The sequence below is a fragment of the Pteropus medius genome, unplaced genomic scaffold, assembly GCF_902729225.1.
Source record: "Pteropus medius unplaced genomic scaffold, Ma_sr-lr_union100, whole genome shotgun sequence".
Classification (NCBI taxonomy): Eukaryota; Metazoa; Chordata; class Mammalia; order Chiroptera; family Pteropodidae; genus Pteropus; species Pteropus medius.
In genome coordinates this window covers 16,786,360-16,812,494 of record NW_024340696.1, presented here as the reverse complement: position 1 = coordinate 16,812,494, position 26,135 = coordinate 16,786,360, and the positions used below count along the sequence as shown (strand labels likewise).

General features: G+C 39.3%; 1 long non-coding RNA gene across 1 annotated transcript; it reads right to left on the bottom strand.

The window, feature by feature from the left end:
* Positions 1-3,969: 3,969 nt before the first annotated feature.
* Positions 3,970-12,478, bottom strand: LOC120604346 (uncharacterized). Its single transcript, XR_005653312.1, has 4 exons — positions 12,356-12,478; positions 6,094-6,485; positions 5,889-5,984; positions 3,970-4,644 (listed from the first exon to the last, which is right to left on the bottom strand). It is a non-coding gene; the product is annotated as an uncharacterized LOC120604346 (long non-coding RNA).
* Between the last annotated feature and the right edge of the window lie 13,657 nt (positions 12,479-26,135).

Sequence of the window (26,135 nt, the reverse complement as noted above, 5' to 3'; positions counted from 1 at the left end):
TGTCATGGCAGCCTCAGATAATAAATACAGTGGCACTTAAAAGGTTCTATTTCATTTTTTTTTTCTTTGACTCATTTTGTCTGTTTTCCCACTACCTTGGGAGGATTGAATCTGTCTCGTTGACTATTGTATTTCAGCATAAAGCTATTGCTGAGCACACTATTTGCTCAGTAAATATTTGTTGCATGTTGACAAAAAAATGCTAAGTGCTTATCTCTCACATTGTCATCGAGAATTCCTGGTTGACATTGGGCTTTAAGTGACCGCTTCCTTCCTCTGCCCACATGGAGACTGGGTTCCGCCTCCAAAATCTTGGGGTATGTTCTTCCCTTGGTTATGCTGCCTGAATTTCCTGAAACTCAGTGTACTCACTTCCCACTTTTTCTTGGAGAAGAAACATCTGGATAAATCTCCACTAGGGTGGGTTATTCATTCTCCGGTTTCTGCACACCGCACATTCTAAATCTTCTGATTCATCAGATTCTCTGATTCATCTACCTTTCTGATACATCCCAGTGGAAGTGCTGTTTCCTCACTCCTGCCAGCTCCATCCCCTGCTCCTGCCGTTGTCTGCTCTACTTGTTCTGCTCCCTGGGAGGCCACAGGCCACTAAGTGTCTCCAGCTGTCACACCGCTTATAGCTTGGGGTTCTGCTTACAGTTTTCCCGTAGAAGAAGGAAACATTTCTTTTCCCTGGAGAATATCATATTTTCTTTTTTTTCTTCTGGATCTCTTGAGCTGGTTAATAATTTGGGTCCTAAAATCTACCACTTATGAGGGGTGTGAATTTGATAAATGCATGTAATCTCTTTAAGCTTTAAAGTTTCCTTCTCTTCAAAAGGAAGTGATCATTTTATGAATTAAGAGAGATGTTGCACCTAGCAAACTCTTAATACATTTAACAAATGATGATGATGATGATGATGATATTTTTGTCTTTTTAAAAAAAATTTATTTATTTGTTTTTTTTTATGGTGACATTGGTTAACGAAATCCAATAAATTTCAGCTGTATACTCTAACAGTAAGGCATATATATATTTACACTGTGTGTTCACCTTCCATAGTTAGATTTCTTTCTGTCACTGCATATTTGACCCCCTTTACCTGCCTCCTTCCCCCACCCTCTACTCTCTATTAACCACTATAGTCCATGTCCATGAGTCTCTCTTTTGTTTGTCCTGTTCATTTGTTGCTTTTAGGTTTGTATCCCACATATTAGTGATATCATGTAATTTTCAACTTTTTCTGTCTGGGTTATTTCGCTTAGCATGATTATCTCGAGGTTCATTCATGTTGTTGCAAATGCAGTATTTCATCTCTTCTTATGGCTGAGTAATAGTCCATTGTATATATGTACCACAGTTTCTTTAGCCAGTCTTCTATTGTAGGACACTTTGATTGCTTCCATGTCCTGGCCATTGTGAATAATGCTGCTATGAACATCGGTGTGCAATTATCTTTTTGGATATGAGTTTTCTAAAAAAATTTTTGTCATGGAAAATTTCAGTGCTATGTAGAGTATCATGTAGCTCCATGTACCCATCACTTACATGGCTAGTCTTGCTCTACCTATACTCTCATATGATGATGTATTTACTGTAGACAGAGAATAGTTTTCACTCTCCTTTAGAAACCCTTTTATTGTACAATTAATCTGAAAGAAACTTTTGCTATGGTTCTTCAAAATTTGGATTTGAGATTATTGTGTCTTATTTACTTTGCTCTTGCACTTGAAATGTAAATACAATAAAACTTCATTCATTGAGGTAAATTGGAGGAAAGAGGTTAGAATCTAATTTAGAAAGAACTTAACAGTCATTTAAAAGCAATTGTAGTTTTATTATTTTTGAACTCTTTATAGTAACTCAAATTAAACTATTGAGAAGGCAAGGTCTTATGGGATCTATTTTGATGACTATTAGAATGATAATTAAAGGAATACCTTAATTGTTTGTAATTATGTGTTTGTAAAAAGTTCATTTTTCTTAAATGAGGTTAAATATTTTTCTCAGAATTTATGTTGTAACGAAATGTGACCTTGAAGGATGATTAGAAAAAAAAATTAAAATAGAGTTTGTTTGGTGAAAGTGGGCAGTGTTTTTGTGGAGCCAGAGATGCTTTTGGAAAAAAAATGTGTAGAGTGGATAGGATAGAAGTCTAGGCCCTGGGAGCTAGCCTGTCTGGGTTCAAACCCCAGAGCTGTCTCACACAAACTTATCAAGTGCTTTAATACCTATAAAATTAAGTTTCATTATATATAAAATGAAAATAATAAGTCCTACCTCATAGGTATTATAAGGATTAAGTTAAAGGAGATTGCCTGACATATTTTGGTTATTACTCCTCACTATCAAAAAAAATTGTAGCATTTAAAAAAAAATCTGTTGTCAGGCAAATGATTTCCTTAAGGATTGGTCACAGTCCTATAGTAGAGCCAGTGCTTCTGTCTGTTTCATTCCAGCTCTTTGAAAATTCCTTGGTCTTCCTATGCAGACCTTTTCTTGGGGGGCAGTGAAAGTCCCAATGGGCGTGTTATCTATCCCTCTTTAATCTAGAATTCCTCCCCACCACTGCCTTTTCCTAGTTCAGAGAAGATACTTATTCTTGGCTTCACTAGTCCCTTGACCACCCCTCTATCCTCCAACCCCAAACCATTCTTGGCATGCTTCTGTAGCTCAACCTTGGTCTCCATCAGGAATGGTGTTTGGCATTTCTCCTCTGTGGCTGTCCCCTGAGACCTCTGACTGTGCGCTGCTTCTGTTTCCATCGCAGTCTCCCTATTAAGGGTGGGAATCACACAACCTTAGGGCAATGCTGGGAATGATGACTGGGCTCGAGTTTCCTCTGAGGACTTGCTCAATATGTTATTCCCTTTCTTGCCTATTTTTTTTTTTTTTAACCTCTCTCTCTACATCCTTCTCCATAGCCCGTAAACATGGTCCAATTAAGTTGTAAAAAATTGTCCCTTGACCCTGCATGTACTGCTAGGCACCTCTAGTAATCTTTTTTTCTTCTCTTTTATCTGTAAGATCCAAGGAAGGCATGGTCTGTAATTGCTAGCTCCAGTTACCATTCATTTCTTAATCCTCTTAAGGAGTTTAATCCCTTTCCATCTGCTGGAATGAATACCCCCATCACCACCTCTTCCCTTCTCCTCCCCCTCCAGCTCCTGTGTATCTTATATATGTATCTTTCAAGATCTTGTCAAGTACCATCTTCTCTCTGAATTACTTAGTAAACCTGTTTTAGTCCATTTGGGCTGCTCTAACAAAATAACCATAGATTGGATGGCTTATAAACAGCAAACATTTATTTCTCGGAGTTCTGGAAGCTGAGAATTTTAGGATCCAGGCACTGGCAGATTCAGTGTCTGGTGAGGACCACCTTCCCATTCCTGTGTCCTCACATGGCCAAGAGGGTGAATTCTCTGGGGTCTTTTTAATAAGGGCACTAATCCCATTCATGAGGGCTCCACCTCCCTAAGGCCTCATCCAAATACTGACATATTGGGGATTAGGTTTCTACATATGAATTTGGGGGGAGTACTGACATTCAGTCTATAACACCTAGATGGAATTGTGAGACTATTCCAACTAGAACTTGAATCAGTGATAGCCCACTGATTTCAACTTAAATACTGTGATCAATTGTTTGTGGCTCAGTGTTAGAGTAATATGTTGAGAAGGATTCTCAGGTCAAATATGGGACCTGCCGGGAGGAGTACTATGATTGTTGTAGCCACCAGCCCCCGAAAGACACACAGACCACCAGAAATCAGTGAGTTATAGGAAACATACTCTTTATTCAGCCAGCTGGGTCTGCCAGGGGTACGCAGACCCCAAATTAAGCAGCCCCGAAATGTAGAGGTACAGGGTTTTTAAGCCCTAAATCCCATTCCTCATTCTATCTTAAACACAAAGGTCTATTTTTCTCCTATTCACTACCTGTCAACCCACAGATTGGTTGTGCAAGCGGGGGTACAGAAGCAGAAAGCTTATTGTTAGAATGTTATGTTCCCATGGGCGATGGCCAAGCAGTAATTTTCCAGCCAGCCCATGATCAATTAGTAAATTATTTTCTGAAATGGGAGGTGGGAGGATACTATGTGAGCCACACACGAATTATTCTGTTTTCCATAAAGAGGCCTCTGTCATAGCAACTACATAGCATTAGTTGCCCTCACTTGTTTTGCATGTTCATCTTGTTATACTAGATGTGCATTCTGGTGAGTAGGTCTCTGGCTTATTTGTCTTTTCACCCCAGCAACAAGCACAGTCTTTCAGCATCTAGTAACCTTGAGCTTTTGCTGAACAAATGGAAAGAAAGCATCTGCTTTCTTTTCTCTTGTTTTCTTCAGTTATGTTACTCTTTCTCAGCCTTTAGTTTGCACAATTCAGAATATTGACTTCACCTAGAGAAGTGGTCATCCAACCATTTTTAGCGCAAAAACTTGAACCCTAATGAAATCTCATTCTACTGCTGAATGTGTAAAACACAGAGTTCCTGTTTTGGTGGAAGGAGGTGGGAGATGGTCCCAGACCTGGCCATCTTGGGATCCCCAGCCCTGTTCCTTCTGGAACTGCCGGGATTCAGAACAGTGGCTCTCAAAGTGTGGTCTGTAAACCAGCAGCATCAGCATCACCTGAGAACACATTAGAAAAGTAAAATCTCTCAACCCTAGATCTACGGAATCAGACCCTCTGGGAATGAAGATAAGCAGCCTGTGTTTTAGTAAGCCCTCAGATAATTCTCAGGCATGCAAAAGTCTGAGAAGCATTACAGGAGTTTGTTTGGGGCTTAGTTAATAACACTTTGTAATAGAAAGGCCGCTGGCTCCTTAAAGGTGCTATTTTTCGGTAGCCCACAGAAAAAATATTCTCAGAACATGCCCAATGGCTATGAGAAAAAGAACTAGATTTGCTCTGGCCAGACTGAGCCGTGGGTGTTGTGGCAGCGCTGCAGAGGGAGAGCTGGGGGCAGCACCCTGGAAGGAAACTGGGGAGCAGAAGGGAAAAGTCCTGTGCCCAGAACCAGCACCACCGCCTTCGGGTGTGCCCTAGGTGACTGTGAGCCTCAGGGAGCAGCAGCAGGTGAAGGATGGTACTCGCGTGTGGAAAGAGAAGTTACCGTCATGGTATCTGTCTCTTCCTGGCAGCCTTTCTGACGGGCTGTGCACTTCTTTCCATAGTACTTCATATAAATATAGTCACTGGTGTCAGTACAGAGTCAAAAGTGACAAGCATTCAGGTTGAGTTCAGAGAGCTCTCTCATCTCACTAGAAATGAGAAATTTCAGGAGGCAGTAATGGAAGTGACAAAGTATGTACATTCCCCGCCTGGGAAGAATGATGGGCTAATGCCTGTATTTATACAAACAGGCTTCTTTACTCCAGTAGGTTTTCACTCTTGGAGCCCAAGCTCTGCTTTAAGCAGTGGATCCGAGGATGAAAGCAAGAAATTCAGTTGCTACAAGATTATGTTGAAACCATAGAAGGAATGAAAAAGCACCTTATTCAGCAGTCTGAGCCCAGCAAACTGACCTTCACAGGGGAAGTTGCAAATGCCAAATTCAAAGCCAGGTGGGTCATTTAGTGTGTGTGTGTTTTTTGTTTTTTTTTTTTTTTGGCATGAGACTCTGGCTCTGGATACACACCATGGCCTAGCCCATGATTAAATGGAGTTAGCTGAAGTATTTATGGAGGCCTAATACCAGATGTATCATCAGTTTAAGATGGGACTATGCCTAGAAATTGTGTACCTCAACGTTAACCTCAAAACTAGCTATAAGGATGTAGACATCTGGCCTGAAGGCACTTTCAGTCTGCTGTGACCGGAGACAGTGGACAGCCTGTTCTATCTATACTACTTCATTGGGGATAAGAAATACCAGGATTGGGGGTGGAAGATCCTGCAGGACTTCATCAGATATACTAGCATCCATTCAGGTGGCTCTTCTTCAATCATTTATTTTCAGAATCCAATCCTGAGAGACAAGATGGAAAAAATCTGTAAGTTCATATATCTTTTCTGATGACATGGACCTCCTCGATCTTGACAAATATGTATTTAACATAGAGAGGGTCATCCCTTACCCATCTTGACTTCAGCTTAAAAGGCTTGGAATAACTTAATAATGAGACTTTCCACATTGAACATTGGGTACAGTAGAATTTTTCTTTCTTGAAGGTCATAGATTGATTGGCAAGCCAATTGCTCACGAATAAAATTAGTCATTCTTTAACTTTTAGCCATGGGATGTGCAGCCCAGTTGGCTACTGTGAGCCAGACAAGTTTCAACTTTGGATTGGAGATAACAAGTTCAATGGGACAGCAGGGGTCCAGGACACCTCTGAAATCCAGGTACCTATTGCTTTTTCAGGGCAGCTGCTGCTTGGTTTTGAATCTGTCTTTATGCATTTCTTTAGGCGGTAATTCAGCTTGGCTTTGGGGTGTTTCTGTGTCTGTGCTTTCTAAATCAGGAGCACTGTGAAGAAGAAAGAAAAAAGCCAGCAATTTATTGATTTATGGGGAAAACAAACAAAAATCTACCAATAACAGAAGAGCCTGCCAAACAGCCTGATTTGTGTTTTCAGTCGGTTCCTTTGGGGTGGGGGGATGGGGGGTGGGGGGGAGGTGGGGTTGGTGGTTGAAGCTGCACTGCTGTTGGGAGAAGAGAGAGGCTGACACCATCGTAGGACCCTGGCGATGGAAGCTCATGGGGAAGGCAGAGACAGACTGAATATGCCCTGTGGAAGGACAGGGCTCCTGATGAGCTTGGTCAGCTTGTGATTTAAAAAGACATTAAGGAGAAAATAATTGGTTGCAATTCTGGTGACACTTGCCAGTGTCATTCTCACTATTAATTGAGTTACCATACTGTGCCCAATAAAGTTTTAACAGAGCGGAGCATGGCAAATTTGTAGACCCAGCGGGTTGCTTATTGGGGCTGCACAGTCTGGCTTCTGTGATGAACATGGAATGATGGGCTATCAACTTACATTTACCCTCCAGCTGGGTCTTCTCTGCTCTTTGGAAGAGCCAAGCCAGGCAACTGACTATAGGCAAGAAGTAAAAGGAACGACCTAAAATCCCATGCAGATTAATAGTGAAAAATGTGTTTAATAATGATTTTTTGATTAGAGAGGTACTGTCTTAGAATAAGATAGAGGCATTGTAGGACAATGAATAAGGACTGAAATTCTGGAGTTGGTGAGACCTGATGTGATAGTCTGAGTTATTGTTCTAAAAATATTCTTCCCCCATTGCTGTGTAGAGTGGTACGCTGGCCTTCTACACTAATGTTGAGCTTAGCCATGTGACTTGCTTGGGGAGGTGAGCAGATGTGATGGGAGCAGAGGCTTGAAGTGTGCTAGTGCGACTGGGCCTGCTCCCTTGTGCTCTGGTCGTCTATCACAGGAAGGACATGCCCTGGTAGCAGCAATCCTTTCAGCCTGGGATCCAGAGATAATTGAGCAGACCTGTAATTTTCAGCCTGAAGCAAAGCCACCCAGCTGAGGATAGCTTATCAGCTGAATCATAGTGTACCTGTAGATCCCTGAGCATGAAAATAAATGCTGTTGTTGTCACCAAATATGGGAATAGTTCTGTAGTTCTATAGACACATGGGTACAAGTATTTCTTCTGCTACATTCTAGTTATGTAAATCTGGCAACATACCATCATTTTTAGGTCTTAACTGCCTTATTGGCAAAATAGGCAGTAAATAGCTACCACACAGGTAAGCATTAAATGAAACAATACATATAAGCGTGTTTCATTATACTTTGTACTCACACATTTGCTATAGTTTAGAGCTATAAGCATAACAATGATAATTTATTGAGCATTTACTGTTCTGTGCCTGGAATTAATACAGATGTTTTGCCTGTTTGATTGACATTCCTTACAACTCCAAGAGGTACTTATTAATATTCTATTATTAATATAATATATTAATATTATAATATTAATATAACATTCCCATTTTACAAATGAATGCCCAAAGAGGTTAAGTAACTTGCACAGAATTGCACAAATATTGAGTGGCAGCGCTGGATTGTTTTCCTAGTCTGCTTTACCCTGTGGCTTATGTTCTTTCCATTGCTAGACTGCTCCATCCATCTTTATGACTACAATTAATGTCAGTATAGTGCACCATGATTAATGAAACGCTTTCACATTATCACATGATTCTTCCAGTAACAAAGCTGGACACACAGCAATGTCACCTGCAAGAGATTATTTTTTCTTGTCTCTAATTGCCAGGAAATCACCTTGGAATCACAACGGGCAGATCCCTTTCATTCAGTAGAATAGGTGTGGTCATCTTAACATCATGTAGCGAGCATCCTTTTAGAAGAGTAAATGCAATTGGAGCACTGAGGCTAGCTTGTCTTAGAATGGTGGGGTTTGTCCTTCTTAAGTCCCTGGGTAGCCACTCTTAAAAGGGTAGACCAGCAACCCGGTATTCCATAGGCAGAGGCTGTAGTTAGACCTTTTTATTTGTGCTGGCATCAAAAGAAAAGCAGCCTGTTTCCCTGGTCTGGAAAGAAGGTGGATGGATCTGAGAGGCAGAGGATAAAGTATCAAGAGTGATCCAGGACTCCTGTGGCCTGATGGTTTCCTGGCAAGTGGTTGTATATGAGAACTACAGTTGTTGGCCATTAGTTCTACAACTGGCAGAAGTCTAATTTTGGGACTTTCTTGGCTGAGCCTATTTCTAAGATGGAGACTCACCTTTCTAGAAGAACCACTGCAGGCTGTGCTGGAATCTTGAGCAGTGAAATATCACAGCGGTGGATCCACAGCAACTTTGATAAAGAACCAGCCCCAACAAAGAAACTATAGCAGGCCTGTTGACTGATCAGACTCTATTTTCCATATCCCTGGGTAAGAAAAACCCCTTTATGGGTCTTTAAATGCGTGATAATTCATGGGAATGGGGACATTCAAGAGGGAGATATTGGCTTTATAACTAGTACATCTCGTAGAAGCGATGTGACTTTATTTGTATCTCCAGTGCTTCTATCTGTTATGTACAGTTGGGGAAACCAAAGCTTGGAGACCGGCTCAGCGATTTCTAGTTGATAAGTGATGGTGCCGGAACTCGGAGTCTGGTCTTTTGATTGTGCTCTTGTAGGTTGTAGGTCCTGCCTGGTTCCCTCAAACTGCCTAGGTGGAAGAATCCGCTACTTAGGAGTAGTTGGTCTGTATACATAAGACATACATAAGGCATTGCATAAGTTTAACAAGATTTATACATTGAGGGAATGTTGGAAGTTTAATGAAACAGCTTCAAAGAGAATATTGGATAATGCTGTTTACAGAAGGTTTTGTTTTTCACTTTGTGGGGTTCCTTTCCGCTGGCCACTTTACCTCAGTTGGTCCTTATATTCGCACCATTTCCATAGCTCCCCTCTACCCTTTCTGTCCTTTCTTTTGCCTATCCATTTCTCTCAAGAACAAGAAACAAATTTCTCTTACTATCTCATGCTTTTCTTCTTTGTTCTCTTGGCTCTTACTTAACCCATGTTCCCAAGACTTCACTTTCTTTCCCAAAGACTTATCAAGGTATTTTGCCAGCAAAGTCAGTTTTCTTCCTACGAGAAATTCTGTTACCAGTTTTTAAGGCAATTCATTTGTGCATCAAGTGGTGCATGCATTTTCCTTATGGAGGAATTACTAGGTGCCAGGGACTGTTCTAGGTTCTGGGAATATACCGGTGAATGAAACAAAGTGTATGCTTTTATAGAAGAGAAGCAACTAATAAACTTTGGAGTTAAGATGGTGCAAATACCACAAAGGAAAAAAGTAAAGCATGGTGAAGGAATGAGGAATCTTGAAGGAGAATAGTTATTTTGTATAGAGTGTTATATATAACCTGCCATGTCAGAAGGAAGTGAGGAAGTGAGCCATACTGATGCTTTAGAGAAGAGTGTTCCAGGAGGAGGACACGTCAAGTGCAGGGGCCCTGGGGTAGTCTGCTTATCTGTTTCAAGGAAGAGCAAAGAACCCATGTGACTGTAGCAAAGTGAATGAGTAGGAGCATGGTGGGGAGACTGGGTGTAGTTCATATCTGAAGAGCCTTTATGCGTCATTACAAGGAATTTTGTTCTTCTTTTCAATGAGATAGGAAGGGTCGGAACAGAGGAGTGAGTTGATCTGATTTATGTTTCTAAAGGATCTCTTTGGTTGCTGTCTTGAAAATTGATGCTGAAGAGCCAAGGACAGAACTAGGGAGATAAATTGTGAGACAGTTATAGTAATCCAGGTAAGAGTTGAAGGTGGCTTTGTCCAGGGATGTTGTGGTGGGGGTAGTGGTAGGAAGTGATTGAAGTCTATATGTTTTTTGAATGTAATGCTGGCAGAATTTGCTGACTGGTTATCTTTATCACTAAGAGAGAAGTGATAAAGATGTCTCAGGCTTCTGGGATGAGCATTTTGAAGGATGTGGTTATCATTAGTTAAACAGGAAAGACTGTAGAGGGTGCATGTTTGGTGGAGGAAGATCAGAAGCTTGTTTGGGGCATATTTTGCCTATGGACGTCAGCAGATGGATGTCAATTAGGGAATGGAAATGTCTCAGGTTCAATGGGAAGGTCTGAGCTAGCGATCTAAATTTTAGAATCGTCTGATACAGATAGTTTTTAAAACCACAGAATTAGATGACATCACCCAGAGAATGGGTATATTTAGAGAAGAAACAAGAGGCTTGGCACACTGCAACTTAGAAAGATAAGGAAGGTGAGGAGAAGCTAGCAGAGGAATAGCTTCTTATCTGCACTGTATATCTACTTAAAAATATTCATATGTATGCAAGACGAATATATTTTTCAATCTACAAATGATTCTTCATGCATATATGGATTAATAGAACTTTTATAGTAACTGTAGGGACACACTCAAATATTAGTTGAATGAAAAGCAAATAAAACAACGACTGAATCACTTCATCATCTTTCCCACACTGAGGCCCACGGTTGGTCTGCATATGATTTTGGGGTGTTTACTGCCCCTTTGTGCAGTGGAGTGCACTCCAAACTACATGAGAATGCTGTCCCAGCATGTGTGCAGTTACGTATCCCACCCCTCTGTGGACATGGGTGATATGTGCAGGCAGATCTATGCATCTAATTATATTGCCACTAATTATATTGCCACTTGGGGCAAATGCTGAGACAAATCATTCAAACCATAAATAGAGGAGGAAATATTTTTGCAGGGGGTGCTTAGGGAATTGAACTCTTTTGCTGAGAGCCCTGCAGCTTGCCAAAGGTGAGGCAAATAGGCAAAAGATCAGATTCACTCCTGACCTCCAAGAAATGGCTTTCAATCTGCCGGCTCAGCAGGAGAGGCGGCAACTCTGAACACCTCCCCAGTGCCTTTCCATCGAGAATGCACAGTTGCCCATGCTGACTGCTTGCCTTTCTTCCAAGTAATATCCTCTTGGTGTTGAAATTCATTTGGATTCCAGACGCTTCATCTTATAGATTTTAATTTAGAAGCAAAAGGAAAGTACAATAGTATTCTTATTATACAGAGTTTTAAATATCACTGAACAGCTTCCTTCTTGCTCTCTGCCTGGCTCTGCTCTGACTTTGGAAAGCAAGATTTTTATTTTTCTGTGGATGCTAGAAGCCTATGGGAACCAAAGTCAGGAAGTTCCCACCGGCAGGCTTTGGTGACTTAGTAGAGGAGAAACCTTCTCTTTTCTCATACCATCTTTCTAACTCTTCCCACAGAAGGAACACATGCCAGCAGATCTGCTCCTTCTGAAGTCCTGGAAAGGAATCTTTTTTCATATTCCTTACTTGGCCCTCTCTTTGGGCCAAGTTATCAGTTTTGCTAGAACTGGATGCTGCCTTTTTGCTTTTTTTTTGGAGAGCTTCTGCTCAAGGGAGTGGGCTAGTTTTTCTTTCTGGTTAACATTTGATAACTGACCCAAGGGAGTCCACTTCTGCTTATGCCTCTGCTTTCTCTGTCCTAGGCTTTCTGCCTGTAATTGGATGGATAAGTTCAGAGCAGAGGTGGCAGTGGGGAAGCCCAGCCACGATTTCCGGCCTAGGTATACCAGTCATGAAGTGGACACTAGTTTGATGCTGGTTTTGCTCCTTGTGTTGGCCTCAGTTGGTTAGAATTTGGAAAGGGGAGTGATTTGATTCTCTGGAGTCTCAAATAATGGACAGTAAACTTCAGAGCTTTACCTCTCAGCCACAGTGAAAACAAGTAGGAGTGGCAAACTCTTGGGGCAGGCAGGAGACCTACAGCATAGGTAATGACTCATGATATTTGTGGAATGGCTTCGAAAAATGATTTCCTCCCTAGAAATGTGAAATAGGATTGGGGGAGACTTACCAGTAGCATTTGTAGCTTTTCAAATGATCCTATAAGAGCAATTAGTTGTACTTAGCAGTAGCCAGCTTGATCATGCAGCTTCAGTTAGCTTTTCCTCTCCTTCCTTGTTTCCCTTCCTTTGTCCTTCACTCATGTGGCATGCGTTTGAAGGAGAAGGGATTTAATAGGTTGACCAGAGATAATAAAATATGATTTGTGCGGCAGAATTCAGGGTGATTTTCCATGTGGCTGGCTTTCCCTTTCTCTGCCACCGGTAATAGGCTGGTCAACTTTCTGGAGCACCTTCCCAGGCTGTGGCTGGAGAAGGGACCAGAGGTCAGGATCTACTGGTTGGTCAACGTGGGATGCTCACCTGGGCAACTTAAAAGTCTTCTCTTCTTAGTGTTCTTCTTAATAGTTCTGCTGAATTGGGAGCTGGATGATGGAGGTGCTGCTGTAGTCTTTTTATTGCCAGTTAGTAAAATCCTCACTGGGTGACTTCAGCCAGCATCATGATTATAAAAAAAAAATCACTGGCATTGGAAGTCACTGAAATGTAGTATGAACCTGGAATCAGTGGTGAAAGAGTAGAGAGAAATAATGTGTAATTGTGTCAGAAGCTGACTGGTTGTGAAACCATTTTCTGCACCGGCATATTACATTCCCAGCCTTCCTTGCAGAGAGGGCTACGTGACTGAGTTCTGGCCAATGGAATGTGGGCAGATTATAGCCAAGGCTTGGCTCATCTCCTAGGAGTGATTCTCCATTCTCTGTCCCCAATCTACAGCTGAATTGGAAGATTCAAGGACTGTGGAGCCCCAGTAAGGATGTAAGGAACTTGAGTCATCCTGAATGACCCATTTCCCCATGGCTAACCCATACTGGACGGTGATATGAGAAATTTTCTATGTGTTAAGTCACTTATATTTTGGAGTTGTTTGTAATAGCATTTAACTTCCTCTGACTGATATTTAAGTGGTATAGGGGTGGTTATCATGAACAAGATATTTCCCTACCCACTGGTCTCCATAATAAACACATGGGAAAGTCATCTGTGCAACATAGTTGCTGGCAGACAGAATTATCTTTAATGGGCCTTTTTATTTCCTACAACAACCCCTTTTCGGCCCTTATGGGGAAGGTCGCCGAAAGCAATTTCCTTGGTACAAGGAAGTGTTTTATGATTATAACAAAGAGCAAGTGGATTTCTGTGTATATGTATGTGTGTGTGTGTGTGTGTGCGTGTGCATGTGTGGTAAGCACTGAAACAAGCCTCTCCAACTATGCAAAATCCTTAAGCTTACCTTCCTTTCTCTCCTTCTCCCTTTCTCTCTTTCCCTCCCTCCCTCCCTTCCTTCCCTCCCTCCCTCTCTCCTGTTCTCTCTTCTTTCTTCCCTCCCTTCCTATTCCCCCACCCCTTCCCTTCTCTCCCTCTTTTCTTCTTTCAATATTTATTGATGCTTAATCCCTGCTAGGCAATAGAAACTACTGGCTTAGATTCTGGGTGTTTTAAGTATCAGGAGCCCTTCCTGCTCATACCAGTAATTATAATCCATTGGAATCATGAGATAAATAGACTTTTTGGCAGATAGAATCTTAGGAGAGCTTATTGGTACACTTTCCTAATCCAAGCTTGACTTAGAGAACAAGGCTCTCAAAAATTATATAAGCTTTAAAATTACAGTCCTTTCACATCACAATGCCATGCTCATGCACATCCATATGTCAAGTTATGGGTATGGGAACGTTATTTCTATCTTGTGAGAACAGCATCATCTATGTTTTTGATATCCAAATGGGTTAGGATCAGATTGCCACAGCTTTTTCACTCCCTTGATCCCGCTGTGTCAGTGTGAGTTCAATTTTCTATATTTCGTAGAGATAATTGAATTTTTATAAGGGCTACTAAGTACTTTATCTGTATACACCGTATAGATATTTAAAAAGTAAAGACTTGGAGGAGGGGAGTGACGTGGCTTGATGCCTTCATTTTATAAATGAGAGTAGGGACTCTCAGATAAAATGAGGAGAGATATTACAGGTCATATAATGAATAAGTTGCTAGTCTGGGTCTAGAACTCTGATCCTTTGAACAAGATAGTAGTGGCCTTATGTTGCCCCTTTTTGTCCCTTTGCTCTCTTGTAAAACAAAAATATCATCGTGTGATTTTTATTTCCCTGCTCTAAAGTTTTGCATTTGCAATAAGTATAAAGTATATACACAGACCCTGAGTGACTGCATGGAGCCGAGCCTCCCCTCTGCCAATAGGAACACCCATTCCGAACTCAAGCTTGATCAAGGAATAAACTTCTCATGTTAAATTTCTGAGATTTCAGGATTGGTATGATACCCTGTTCCCAGGCGTTACCTTTAATAGTAGGCTGGGCAAGCTAGAGTCTTTCTGACTGACCCTAGTGATTGATTTAAGGAGTGGTCACATGTTTTAAGCAGCATCAATCAGAACATTCCATGAATCTTGACATGATGCCTTCATTTAACAAATGAGGGTGGAAACTCTGAGAATAAAAGGCTATTTTAATATTTTATTTTTTAGGGGGGATAAGTTACAAAGGTAATATATGTTGGAATTGCTGTGGCAATTCTTATTTCCTTATGAAAAGAATGACGCTTACTCAGGAGAGCAGAGCTATGTGATGGCAAATGTGGGTCATGACACCATTTGAGCATCTGGAATTGTCTATGTCTAAGTTGCAGGCTTTGCAGCTATGTGAGTTAATTTTTTTTCTCTGTTTAAACTAGTTGGAGTTGAGTTTCTGTCACTTGCAGCTGAAAGAGGCCTGGCTAATCTAACCAGAAGCTAAAGTGAGAGTCGTGTATAATTGCAGTGCTTTATGAAGTCTTAGAGTTCTTTGGTTTTTACTCTATAAGAATTTTTATTTAATTAGCTGCAATGTGAAAAATGAATAACTGCTCATGAGGGAACTTTGATTTGATGACCTCTGGGTTGATATTATGAATACCTTGCAATTTCTAAGTCCTCGAAGGGTCTGCTTCAATGGTAACTTGATTTTGTCTTGATAGTTTGAGAGAACAAAACATTTCTCTTTTTCCTTAAAATGATCTGAGCCATGTTACCACCCTTGCAATTTTCCTCTAAGCTTGTCATCTCTTTCTGTCAAGCCCTTGAAGCAGCAATAAATTAAACTAAGCACCAATAAACACATTTTCCCTCAACTTACATTTATAGTTGCCAGAAGTCATTTCTCTTTGGTCTGTTGACAGGTAGCAGGCATGATTCCAGCATGGAATATACTGTAGAGTTATTGATTTTCCTGTGATAATAGTAATAGAAATGTATTAAATTATCACCCCGTACTGGAACTTACACCTTACTGACAAAGATTACTTTCTTTTAAGAAGCACTCCTAGGCTTCTTGTGAATGTCCATGCTAATCAAAGTCTAAATCCCTCAACTTCTTTGAAGTTTAAAATTCTCCACAATCTGGTCTGTACCTTTCTTTCTAACCTTATTTCTGTCTCTGTTCTTTAGTCAAATTGAATTGCTCGTGTTTCCAGAATATACATCATGTATTCCCATTACTTTGCTTTTATTTATGATGTTTCTTTTGCTTTTAATACCCCTTTGTTGGTCTTCCTCCATGTGGCCATAATTCCTCATCTTTCCAGACCAAGCTGGAATGCCACATTCTCCAATGTGATAACCTCACATTGGAATGAATCTCTCCCAGCTTGGAACTTGGCAGCACTTTGTATGTGCTCCTGTTTTATTGACCATCTCACCAACCACAGTACTCACATAACCTTAACCTCTACAGCCTCACAATCGACTGTCCCAGTCTAACACTCCCCAGTACAATGACCACTGTCCCCAGGCTCCCTCCCAGTGTCAAAGCTGTGAAGTACCAGAGCCAGAATTCAACTCTAAATCCAAAATTAGGAGTTTTAACCACTGTGCTTTATTGCTTTTTCTGCTGGTAGATAATTTGGTTTTGGTGAATATATCTTATTTTCAAGACTGGATTATAAACTCCCAAAAAGCAGGGTCTTCATTTAATTTATCTTTATAACTTTGTAAATACTTAGTGAAGGACCAGGCATATGGTAGATATTTGATAAATATTTGGATGAGTGAATGGATGAATGGAGATGTGCAGTTTAGCAATGTCATATTTTGCAGGAAATGAATATTATTTATTCATTATTAGTTTTAGAATTTTGGAATTTGTAGAAGAGTATTCCAATTATATGTGATGTGAATATAATAATTAAATAATCTTTAACTGGGGGTGGGAGAAGGAAATTAAGAAGTGCAGTGGGTATAAGGAAAAATGGTGCGAGAATAATATTTGAAACAGAGAATCCAAGGTCTGGATATGTAGTTAATATACTTATTATGTGATAATTTAAATTGATGTATTAGAAGAGCACATGGTGATATAATAGAATGTCATATGTATATTTATCCTGATGTCCTGGTTTAGGATAAAAATCCCTTTCACTTTTTTCCCAAAGCTTCTGACCCAACAGATCAGTAATTCTCAACCTAATTTCCTGGCATGACATCTATATTGGATGACTCTCACTTAAACAATTTACAGTGGATAGACCATCAGTCCACCTTCTCTCACTGAGCAAAATATATTAGAAAGCTAGCGTAAGAGAGGCAATATTTTGTTAAAATTATGTTCAAATTCATAAAAGTATTTGATGATTTTGCCATTTCAACCATTATTGATAACAAATAGGTGTGATTCTCTCCTCACAAGAATGGGACACACTACATTTCAAAACTTCTGCTATAAGCACTTTAAAGCCCAAGTAGGACCTGCTTTGCTCCAGGAAGATGCCTGGCAGTTTTAATGGTGGTGCCAGGAAGTTGGGTGCATTTTCATTGGTAGAGACTTAGTTTTTTTTTCCCTTCAGAGGTAGGAAACTGATCAAGGGAGAGTGTTATATAAGCTAAAGACCTAAAGACAAATGAAATGTCACATTGGATCAAATCAGTATGTCATCTAGCCCAGAATTTTGCCCCTTATGGATGTCAAGACATTACCATAAGATTAGTCTATTTACTCCCCATGATGAATAACATGAAATCGATGGTAAAGATTTTAAGAACAAGGGCTGGGCTTTACGCTTCTTAAGTTTCACATTACTTCCCAGTGGGAGCTAACACTTATGAAAATCGTACCATGAGATAAGCTCTCTACTGGGCCATGATTTTACATAATTCTTTCAACAACTCAATGAGGCAAGTACTTTTATCCACATTTGAAAGAAGGAGAAGTGGAGGCTCCACAGCAATTCCCCACATCGCCGCATCTAGTAAGTACATTGGGTGAGAACGAGGGGCTGTGTGGGAAGGTTGGAGAGGAAGGAACCCAGCCTCTCTAGAAGAGCCGGGACATCTCCGGGGTCTGAGAGAAAGTGCTTCTGGTGTGAAGAATAGAGTTAAACTGAGACAGACCTGGATTGGGATCACTCATTATCTATATGACCTTTCTGAGAAGTAATAGTCAAATACTTATTACAGTGCTTGGCACGCACTAAACAATGAATAAATGCTAGCAGTAGTAATGATTTGAATTATTACTACTAACGGGAAGGGTGAGGATAAGAACTTCAGTCTGTTTGGTTCCAAAATCTACATATTTTGGTATTAAACTATGTGGACTCTCACATATTTGTTAAATGAATGAATTCTCCCTGATTTCTTTTAAATAATTAAAAAAGAACTTATCATGGTTCTATTCTCTATGTATTTATCTAACCTGGTAGTAGTAGAGCCTCAACTGAGCCCTAGGTTCAGAGTTTGATTTTCTTCACTACAGGTGGTCTCTATTTAGTTTTGTGATGGTGTATTTTATTGATTCCCAAAAGGCTGTATTTTAGAAACTGGATCCTTGGCTGTCAGTCTGCAGCTCAAAAGGGATCTCCTTGCTCACCTTTCTGCCTCCATAAATGCAGAGATTTGCCAGTCACCATTAAGACATCTAAATGAGTGAGTTTGGGTGATCCATTACATATCTTGCAGCTGATTCTCACTTGTTGGTTTGCTTTTTTGTTCTCTGTCAGGAAGTTTGAAATTCTGTGGTTATTTATCTGTGTGGGTAGTAAAACTTTGGCACTCTCCCATATAATCTTTTGGATTTTTAAGACAAACACCAATTGGATTTATAGGCTATAAAGACTCCTGCTTCAATTCTAAATAAAACAAAGTTAAATTGTTATTGGCTGGTCTAGACCTAGATTTTGTAGCTTGGAGAATAGCATTCTTGAGCTATATTCTATATTTGAGTCTATCAAAAATATTTCTCAAACTTGGAGAAGATGGCAGACTGTAAGATCTTGTGTTTAATTCTCGATTATTGATGATCGAAATATTTGCTTGGTAGAGAGAGTAAACGAGGCAATATGGTATAATAATAAAGGAAAAAGATTTTGGAGAAAGGCAGACCTAAATTCTAATCCAGATTCTGCCACTTAGGAGCTGAGCCACCTTGGGAAAGTAAGTTAACCTATAGAAATTTGAGTTTTTTCATTTGTAAATGGAAATAAAAATAGTATTTATCTCATATGGTTAGCAGGAAAATTAAGTAAGAAATTCTTGTAAAGTGTTTATATGATACTAGGCAGAAGACAAGTTCTCAGAAGCTATTGTTATTATGGATAAAAATAGTTCACTGTGTATCAATTATAATTCAGTATCAGTTACCCTTTAAAAAGGAACAGTTACATTCAAGGGTAGAAGCTAGGCCTTCAAGCAAGTGCTAGATTCGTTTTATTATGACCTATCTTCCGCCCCTTGTGTGAGCTTTTGACCTTGGGAATGTTTCCATAGGTAGTGTGACCAACTGTTTTGATTTGCCTAGAACTGAGGGGTTTCCTAGGATGTAAGACTTTTTGTGCTAAAACCGGGAGAGACCTAAGCTGGTCATTCTATCACAGATTCTGTTTTTCAACTTTGCTGTATCTTGGATTTGGTCCAAGTTACTTTTTCTGTATCTTGGTTCTCTTCTCCAACTTCACAACTTTCTCACAGACTTATATAGAAAAAGCAAGACAACTACCTAAGTTTTTGGTTCTCTATCATTCTCCAAAAAGTTATCCATGATATTTTTGTAATTATGATCTAATACACTTAAATGTATATGATATATTAAAAATAATTGCAATTATCCTTGTAGATGCTCAGATAGTCCCATCTTTGACCAACAGAAGTACATTGGCCAAATGTCTTTTGTGATTTACAATGCTGGGCACTCAGTGTGCCCTTTCAACATGAAAACTGATGTCTTCTTTGTGCGTGCGTGCGTGTGTGTGTGTGCACGCGTGCGCATGTAGTGAAGAGAATGACTATTCCAAATGCTGACAGTTAGCCAGTCTTCCTATTTTCAGACCTCTGCTAACATCCATTGTGTCTGGTGACTCTAAACCCTGAGATTCTCTGGAGTTCAGTGAAAAATCAGTTCTTTTAACCTCTATGTTTTCTTATGCGTTTACTTAAGATATAATTTCTTCCCCTCCCCCCGCCTCCTTTCACTGTCTTCCACACATTTATTGCACTTATATGTTCACTGTTTCCTTTCTCTTATTTGCTTTGTCGTCATGAATTGATATTTTTTGATCCCTTTATTATCATTTTGAGAGTCATGGGAAAGATAGTAATTAAAGGTATGTGGCTATTCGTCCATCTTTAGTTGGAAGTCCTAGAGTTCTTTGGATTTATTTTGAAAGCCACAAGGAAGACAAATTTTTGATTGATGTTTATAGGTAAAAAATCATTTTAACTTATATTAGCTATAATCTGGAAGAAAAAAGAAAACAGAATACAACTTTTTATAAGTTGTTTAAAGAGAGGAAAATTGCACATGTGAGTTGGATTTCAGGAAGAGGGTGAATGAGGGGTCAGGGAGATTATAAATATGACTGTGTAAAATGACACTCCTAATTCTACGACTGCCTCTCAGGGGAAATTAAGTCTCCACTGTACTGTCAAGCTATGAGTTTCAAGCCAGTGTCTGAAAGCCAAGACTGTTTCTTAACTTGGATTTAGTGTGTTGGTTGTTTATGTCAGGCATATTGCAATTGATGGTTCTATTATAGAATATTGATTGCATTTAATGAGTATGAATGAATATGCTGTGGCTCTGTGGGACCATGAATAAAGTGTAATTCAGTTCAGTCCTGTTCTATTGTGTCCCTGCTAATTTTCCACTCTCACAGGTAAGATCTGTTGGGAAGTAGATTTCCTAAAATGTAATTTAACAGATTCTTCTTCTTCTTCTTTTTTTTGGCTTTCTTTTTTACCTTTGTTTTTTTCTGCAATAAATATGTGTCAAGGCTTGAGTTTGAGGGATGAATAGGAAGGAGGGACATGGAGTAGTAATTGGACTTTGTTTTAGAAGAATGAGGATTGTGATGCTTGGCCTTTTAGGCAACTCTTAGGAGTGCCACGTTGGAGAACATGGGCTAGTAGGTACCTCTAGAAATTCTTACAGCATGACAATGTATTTATGTTTGAAGTAGATAATAGAGAATTGGAGTACATGGTCATTTGTAAGAATGATTTAAGATCGATAAGATACAGAATAAGGGTTTACTTTGTCCTACATGATAAGTAATATCAGCAGAAGGTTTTTGCTTATTGTTTATAACTTAATATTAGTCTAGGCTGATGGTGGGATGTGCTCGGTAGAGATAATCACTGCTTTAATAGAGGGTGATTCTTCACTGAGTTAGCTTCTGATGAGAATTTTAAAGATAAATCATTTTTAAGAATTTATATGTACCAAGAAGTGTTCTAACATTAAATGCATTCACTGATTTAATCCTTATAAAGGAGTTACCATTATTATCAGTTATATTTGACAGATGAGGAAACTGAGATATTGAGAGTTTAAATAACCTGTGCAATATCTCATGGAGCTAGATGAGAAACCAGGAGGTCTGCTCCAGAGCCTGTTCTTCTAAGCATTATGTGAGTAATATTTGCACGCGTATAAATACCTGCGTATATTTGGCTATACTTAATGCATATACATACCATGCCATTTTACCTTCCTCCTTTATAAAATAGAGAAAGGTGAGTTTGTCAAACTAGAACCTCTATTGATGTAATACAATGAAACATTATCAGAGCCGAATGAAAACATCATAGGATGGAAGATCCAGATGTTTCTCTAACACGTTATTAGAGCAGTTACCATCTCCAGATGGTAAGGAAGGTGATATAGCACATACAGACACTCACCCACCAAGTGGCACCACTTTTAATCTTTCCCACCTCAATAAGCAGCAACTTCATCCATGCAGTTGCTCAGGCAAAACCTTGGGAGTCATCCTTAACTCCTTGCTTTCTCTCACGTCCCACATTTAATCCTTCAGTAAATCTTTTTGGTTTTACTTTAGAAATCTAGGATCCAATCTGGTTTCCCTATTTAAAATTGCAATCAACAAACTACGTCCACCCAACTCTTTTCTTTACCTGGCTGTATTTTTATTTCCTTTTGGAGGCACTTACTACATACCTATTTATTATGTTTCTGATTTATTGTTTATCTCCTCAGGGATATTCTTGTGTGTGTGTGTAGCGGGGGTCTGTTTTCTTCTTTGATATATCTCAAGTGTCTAGAACACTGTCTGGTTCACTGAGTGCTCAATAAATATTTATTGAATGAATAAATAATTCACCTACAAATTTTACAGTCAGAATTACGGTTACTTTTCCCTCTACTGTTTATTGAACACATTATTTTTAGCTATTGTTCTAGGTGATATATATGTGTAAATTAATCCTCACAATAGCTCTCAGACATTACTTTCATCTCATGTCATGGAGATTAATTGACAGAGATAGTAAGTGGTTAAGGCAGATTTGGAACCTATGACTTCAGAACATGAATGTTCAACCACTGTCATGTTGCCTAACACCTAGGCCAGCTTGATCTGACTGGTCAATACTAGGTTCTACTTTAGCGAATTATAATATCTTATGTTGTTGCTCAAATCAACGTCTAATTAGAGAGGAGATGGTACCACCTATGAGATCTGTCTTTGTGAAGCACTGTGGTGGAAGGGAACCAATTAAAATGCCATAGAGCAAACGGAATGTTTAGAGTAAGTTTCCAACTTACTAAATAGTACCGCTAATGGAAAAAATCACATCTAACAATTTTCACAATAGTTTAAAACCCATTGAGCACAACAAGACAAACATTTAGCTATCTAGAGGGACAGCTTGAGCAGTGTGGTGGAGAGGGAAACAATTAAAAAATATAACCATTTAAAAAATTTAGTTTCGCTTCTTTTTTTCGTCAAGTAATTAAAGTTCTTGACTTGTTTGAAAATGGCTCAGATTTAATTTCATTTTCTTAAGCACTTCAATTTTTCAGCTCAGAAAAAAAGGCTATTAGCAATTTGCATTATCCATTACAACCTCCTTTATAATATGAAATTTATATGGGAAATGCTAATTGGACGTTCATCATTGTAAAGATAATGATTTCTGTACTTTTGGTGGTGATAATTAAGATGAAAGATGAAAATGATATGGGGTGAAAGTCAGATTCTTTTTCATTTTCCACTGGTTGGAGACTAGGGAAGGCATTCTGTTCTTTGCTTCAGATGGGTGACAGTAGAGGGCAGAGCCAGGTGGTCCAAGGAAGGGTGTATAAATTAGAACTGCCTCAATGTCTGGGAACTCCTCAATTACCTAATCCCAGGCGATTAATCCAGTTCAAGATAAAAAAAAAAAAATGGGAAATGCTATGCCTCTCAAAGACAGATGTATCTGAAAAGACCTCTTTCATTCCAGCCTGTTGCTTTATGGATAAGAACTCCACTGAGGTACTCTCTTGTCAGTCCTTGTTCCTTCCTTTGTGATGGGAATAGATGGCTGAAATTGACTGCCATTATTAAGAGTAATAGGTATGACTCAGGTAAGCTTTTCCATTGAGCATCATTGCATCTTCTGGCTTGCTGGTAGATTAGTCTCAAGATTAGCCTTTTGGAATTGACTTCTGATAGACATGGTGTGGTCAGGCTGGAAAAGGAATCTTGTTTTATTCACCCATCACATTCCTCAAATGGTTTTAAGTGAAGCAGAAGCCATTGACTATTCTCTATATATGGAATTAGATAGAAGTTTAATTTATTGAAACTCGAGGAAAATGACAAAAGTATCCTTTTAAATAAAGTTTTATTCATATGCTTTTCAACTAAATTGGCAAATATTTATGGAGCATCTACTATAATTTAGGCATTGACCTTTTGTAGGAATTATTGTACTTATTGTAAGTATTTTTCCTGCTAAATAATTATCTCCACCTAAGAAGCAATGACTGATCAAAATTCTTTTTAAAGATCTTTAGCCAAGTTGGTCTTATACTCGCTGGTGTCATTTTGATTTCCTGACTCCTAGAAATAAACCATCAAGGAGAGACTATATGTGCTTCTACTAATTATAAGATAAACAGCCACAAAAGGACAAATTTGTAATCATACTTTAGGCTCCTTGTCACCACAGTGTAGTTTTTTCTGAGATTATTTATTGATTGATTGATTCTTTAACAGATATTTGCTATTACTTACCACGTATTCTCAGGCACTGGAATATGAAGCTGGTTTATGCTTAAAATTTGGTGAGAAACACAATTCTTGAAACTCTCAAATATTTTCTTGATCTACTAGTCATTTTAAGTTGATACTATTTTACTACACAGATTTTTTTTTTTTTTTTTTTTTAGATGCCATGGACCACCAGGATATATAAATATCTTTGGCACAGACTTAGAAAAGTCTTGCTTTAAAAAGGGAGTTTGGGAAACTGGCGATGAGTAGGGTTTTAGAACTTTTTGGCATTGAATAAAATGTTCCTTAATAGACATCACACGATGAGACCAGTGGTTTAATTTGGCCCTGGATTCAGCCCTGACATGGGCACTAAGAAATGACAAGGGCAGCATGATGGAAAGTCCTGGCCCCTGGCTCACTTTTTGACTTTATCTCCCACCATGCTTTCCCTCGTTCACCTTCTCTAGCAACACTGGCCTCAAAAACACCAAGCATGTTCCTACTTCAGGATGTTTGCATTTGGTATTTTCTTTTCCTGGAACACTCTTTCCCCAGATATTTACAGGGTTTATTCCTTCACTTCATTCTTGTTTGTACTCAAATGTCACCTTCTCAAAGAATCCTTCCCTAGAAACTCTCTATTTAGCACTTCTTATCACTCTTTGTTCTAAAACCGACTCTGCTTTATCTTTCTTTTTGAGGTTTATCACTCCAGTAGTCTATGACATATTTACAGTTTGTGAGTTTATTGTCTGTCTACTCTATTAGAATATAAGCTCCTAGAGGAACGAGATGTTTACTTACTATTCTGTTCCCAGCACCTTCTACCTGGCTCATATTGGGTACTCAATAAATATTGTAGGTATTAGTCCTGCCCATTTTGTAGAAGGAGGAGGACCTGAGGTTGGGTGAAGTTAAATGATTTGCCGACAGGTGGTGAATCCTGGGTTCAAACTCCAGTCTGCCTGCAAAGCTGAATCTCCTATCTTCTGTTCTAGGCCACATTTTTATTTTATTTTTTAAACATTTCTTAAGGACCAGGGCTGGATTTTATAGTTTCTTATATTGGTAAGTTCACATTATTTGTTGGATGGGTTAATAACAATAGCATATACTTATTGGGCATTTATTATATATCAGATACTCATTTAGGCACTTTATATGTATTATCTCAATCAGAATACATAGGAGATGGTACTCTTATTATCTCCAATTTATAGATGACACAGGCACAGGAAGGCTGAGTATACTAAGTGAAAGGCACAATCTGTAAGAAGTGAGCTGGAATTCAGAGTCTCAGGCCCTGTAGTCCAATCCACTAATCTCAGTGTTTCTCAAAGCTTTCAGCATCACCTCCTTAAGAAGCCTTTTTGGTTATTTTCTTTCCTACTTGTCTCTCTCCATGAGATTTTAGTATATCTGTTCATGTACTGTATGTCTATCTGTGCTTTATACGTAAAAAAGTAAGATTGATTTTTGCCTTCTCCTCCTAAGAAAAAAATTTTACCTCCATGATCTAGGCTAGTCAGCCTTTTGCTGCTTTCATCCCTAGCAGAAGGCTCAGCATGGAGTTCTGTGATTAATTTCATGTGCTGCATTATTAACGTTGGTTTATTTGTGTCTCCCTTTAATATATTTGTGAATTGAAGGGCAGGGGCTGTGTGTGTTCTCACGTTCCTAGAACTGGGCAGGGTGTAGGCTCACTTACTGGTTTTTAAATAGTGCTGTTTAGTCTACTTCAATTACCTGCCGTAGGTGTGTCCTGCAGGCATTAACCTAAGCGGCAGGAGCAGCGCTGGCTTTCTCACATGACCCAGGTGAGGGCCGCACACTCTGCTCCATCTATAGACATCAGCATCAGCCGTTACTTCCTCCTGGATCATCTGGAGACAGCAGTGATGTAGGTGCTCAGGCACTAGAGTTTGCGGCAGGTTTCCTGGCAACAAAGGTGAGGTCAGCAGTCTTTGGAACACAATAGGCTCTGACTATCTTGGAGTGCCTGAAGGATGCACTCACAGAGGTTTCTGTCAGGAGGAGATGAATGAAATCATACCTGCGGTGTTCCATGTTTGTGCTGAGATGAAAGAAGAGGCTAAGGGTTAGATTGAAGAAATAAATTCCTTCTTTCATTTCTGTTTGCTCTATCTTCTCTAGGCAACCTTCAACCCAGGGTTTTTTTATTTTTCAAGGCCATTTGCGTGTTCTTCCTGAAGCAGAAGCCGGTTGTTGTATTTTTCCAGTCCT